The following is a 4,356-nucleotide window of genomic DNA, read 5'->3' on the forward strand; positions in this document are numbered from 1 at the left end:
AGTTAAGAGGAGAAAGGGCAGGACAGGTAAAGGGAACTACAGGACCAAGGTCTTGGACCCAATAGCAAGAGCTCAGTCTGTTCTGGGTACTTTACATATTCCTTGTGTGTTTAGAAGGAGAGTGAGGTTTTGACTGGTGAGAATAGAGAGGTAAGCAGGAGACAGCTCAAAAAGGGAACTCTGCCAACATTTGTTTTTGATGCTGATGAGGCCCTTGGTAAGTTCATGATTCCAGCTAGAATTCCTATAGGTGTGGCTGAAAAGGTGTCCACACAGACAAGTCATTATGACAATCACCAACTGCCTCTCACAGAGGACAGAACAAAAGGCATCAGGGTGTTCTCATTACAAGTTAATCCAGGGAGCAGTGTAAAATGGGTGAAGAATTCAGGAGTCATCAGTGTCTGAATCTGTCTGCTATAATTGTCAGAGTATTAGAAGAAAGGTGGAATCTAGTCAGTAGGTGGGTATTTTTCATATTTTCCAAACTTGTTTGGATATCATCTATGTGACCTTTAGATAAATATAACCTGAATTTTATAAACTACCTACCCAGACTTAAGCAAAATAGCTTTTGTTCTATTTGCATTTTTGCAAATTAAGCATCATCTGAAGGTATATATCTCATTGCAAGCAGCTTTTGCTTCTCTCAACCTTTCCTGGCTCTAAAAACATTTCTCCAATATGAGCTAGGTACTGAACTTTGAAGAAGGGTCCACTGTAATAACAGTAAAGTTTAATGGTGCATAACTTTGAGAGACTGACAAATTTCCAGCCAAAGTATTGATTCTTACAGAATTTATGAAGCACATGCTGCATTCTGTGTCATTATGGTCCATTTTGGGCTGAAAGAATCATGTAAAATAGATTTTTAAATGAGTGGTAATAGTCAGACGTAAAGAAGGTATTGACGTGTGTCATGAAGGGTGAAATAGCATGCCGGATTAACGCATATAACAAATCAAAACCAACAGTACCCTCTACTACTGCAAATATAAATTTGCTTTTGCTTTTAATCATCCCTCCTACTTACTACTTTGCACATTTACAATTTCCTTTCTTATAGACCTCTTTTGAAGAACATTAAATATGTGTAAAATTTTTGCATAGTTGCATAGACTGCTTTGGGGAATACTAACAGTTCAGAAACTGATTGCTTAAATTTGGCAAAGTAATTTGCTCTTATATGTAAATAATGTCCTTTGTAAATAATGCTAAAAGCTTATAATCTAATCTTTATTACATGCATATAAATGACATGTTTAGTGGATTAATATTTAAATCTTTTTATGAATTCAACAATTTTAAAGTACTACTGGAAATTTTTGTTTGTTTTTCAGAAGCATAAAAATTTATTTTTCCTTTATGACTTTCAGCTAAGCTTTTTTTTTCTGTCCCCAAATGCTCTCATGGAAGACATCCTTGCATCTAACTTGTTTTGAAGAAGTATAGAACCTATGGCCAAACCACCCTGAACGTGCCCAATCTTGTTGGAAAAAGTATAGAATTTATTCCTCTGGTCCTCTGCTGCTTATTTTTGCCCTGTTCATCTTAATGCCTGCTATGAATTAGTTTCTCAAGAAACAATTGAAATGTCAGTCTTTTTTTTCTCCCAGTCGACATTTTGTTTTGACACACTGGGGAAAAAGTAGCTTTCAAAAATAATAATTTATACTTGGATTTTACTCTTCACTTTGGAATACATGTTTATTAAATGTATATCTCCCCCACAAGTAATCAATACAGATTGTGTAGTACACTACAAGGAAACCATGTCTGAGGTTATTAGAAAAATTAAATGCCTTTAGTTTTGCTTACTTGAGCAATATGTGAAAATTAACAGTTTAAACCCTTCCAGGCATCTGACCAGACTTAGCCTTAGTCAGAACTCATGGTGTGACTAGGCTTTGTTTCTTGTTTCTTCCCCTCCCCTCCCCTCCTCTCCTCTTTTCGTTTTTTTTTTTTTTTTTTTGCCGTACGCGGGCCTCTCACTGCTGTGGCCTCTCCCGTTGCGGAACACAGGCTCTGGACGCACAGGTTCAGCGGCCATGCCTCATGGGCCCAGCCGCTCCGCGGCATGTGGGATCCTCCCAGACCGGGGCACGAACCCACGTCCCCTGCATTGGCAGGCGGACTCTCAACCAATGCGCCACCAGGGAAGCCCCATTCTCTTTTCTTCTCTTCTTTTTTAACTTATCTGGTTACCATTTACCTAGTGAACATCAAATTACCTGAAATCCTAATTTTATAGACTAACATTTATAGAGATATCCACATTGAGAGGGGAGACAGAGGGAAAAGGAAAATGAGTGGCTATGGCTTTCTCTGAAAAGTAGTTCAGTGTTTCCATCACATTCCAGAAAGCTTTTCAGAGCTAGAGAGGTCACCCAGGTCTAACTGTGCTAGGGACCAATGAATCCCAGTCACAGATACATCTCCCTCACATGCAGAAACCCCAAGAGAATATGCTAAATCCTTTTCAAACAACTGCTTTTCAACAACGTAGGAGTTTATCAGCCTAACAAAAAAAAAAAAGAACTTGGCAGGAAGAAAAAGGCTGAGACTCTCAATAGACTCTTCTAGGGCCTGGCAGAGCCTGAAGAACTCTTCAAGGTCTTAGTCAACAGTGAACAGAGGAGTTTAAACTAGCGCGTTCATCTATACCACAAGCGAGAGACATTGGTCTTTACATAAACGTTTTTCCCAGGCCAAATGCAGACAAATTCAAATAAAATAGGCCAAGTCCTGGATGGAAGATTAGAATAACAGATCAGGGAACAGGAAAGTGAATCCCCCCCTCCAGTGCAGTATCTCATGAGTAGTCCCATTTACACCCTACTGTTCACCTGGGGGTGTTTCAATTCACGGTGTCTGTGTTCAGAGGTTTTTCAGCTTGAGATTTTTTTTTTTTAAGAACTTTTTTTTTTTTTTAGATGGCGAATTTTAATTAAATTGACATATTTAAGACCAAAAAGATAAAGTGGACATTGTCAGTGTATCTTCAGCCCTTGCCTTAACAGGTGAATGAACACAACTTGAAACACAGGTGAATCTTGTTGGTCTATGAGACAGTGAAGGGAGCTTCTCAATATTTAACTATATTAATATAACCAGTTATAGAAATCTAAATATAAAACCAATCTCCTATAGGGTTTGAGAAGGCATTCACCATATCCCTGAAAAGTTTAACATTCCTTATTCAAGTTTAATCATCTCTTTAGAAGGGGAAAACAGTGATAGTACTTGCTGAACCAGAATTACTATCAAAATTCAAAAAGCTGACCATATTCATTTAGCCACAGCCAATCTATTGAAATCAGAACAGAAATATTACATCAGCTATTCATGATCTGAATTCTAGTGTATGAGATCAATTTAAATATGGTACACATAAAAAGTCATGAGACATTTGTTTCATAATAAATAAGGCAGTGGCCAACTATTACTCATTAGTAGCTTTTCTGAGATAAGCTATCAAGTCTGCCCTTTCTCCCTTCTTCTTAATGCCAGCGAAGATCATTTTTGTCCCAGGGATGTACTTCTTGGGATTCTCCAAATACTCCATCAGCGTCTCCTCTCCCCAGAGGTGATGCCTTTGTTCTTGTTGGCATCTGTGTAAGAGAATCTGACAGCCTGACCTGTCTTTCGCCCACACAGACCATGGAGATTTGGCCCAGTCTTGTGCTTGCCTCCCTTCTCCACAGTATGGCACTGGGCACACTTCTGAACAAAAATCTTCTTGCCCTTCTCAACATCACCCATTTTTAAATCGTTCTTTCTCTGTGTACGACTAAGACGTTCCCGCTCGCAAGCCGTATGTCCCGCTCTCTAATCTAAGAACAACTTTTAATTCACTGATGTGTTAGAAGAATAAAAGTTTTAGAAAGGTATGAACTTCAGAAGATATTTTTTTTAATGTAGCTACACTCAAAGATATTTGAAATGCAGAGGCTGTTATTCAATTTGGACCTTCATTTCCTGATTTTTTTCAAATCAGACCCAGCTTTCTTTAGACACTATAGGCAGACTATACACATAGAAAGTGTACGTAAATGTACATAATTGCAGCATTTGGTTGTGACAAACTAGTTTTACTAACACGGAGGATTTAATAGACGAAATGAGGAAATATGTCAATGTAATAGCATATTAGATTTTGCAAATGAGCTATTACTAAGGCAACATGAATTGCTTGCTTTTATATTTCCACAATTGTTCGTTCATTTGACAACTAACATTCAGAATCCATCTTTGATCTTAGAGGACTCGTACAAATCAAAGTATAATAAATCCTTACACTTAGGAACTTAAAGTGACACTCAGACAAAAGATGTCTTCTGACAGGGTCTTTGGCCT

General features: G+C 38.0%; 1 pseudogene across 1 annotated transcript; it reads right to left on the reverse strand.

The window, feature by feature from the left end:
• Positions 1–3,355: 3,355 nt before the first annotated feature.
• LOC308611976 (cytochrome c-like) lies at positions 3,356–3,987 on the reverse strand (annotated as a pseudogene). The gene has a single exon. The product of its transcript is annotated as a cytochrome c-like (transcript).
• Between the last annotated feature and the right edge of the window lie 369 nt (positions 3,988–4,356).

Source organism: Mesoplodon bidens (assembly GCF_964165515.1).
Source record: "Mesoplodon bidens genome assembly, chromosome: 2".
In the NCBI taxonomy this organism is placed as follows: domain Eukaryota; kingdom Metazoa; phylum Chordata; class Mammalia; order Artiodactyla; family Ziphiidae; genus Mesoplodon; species Mesoplodon bidens.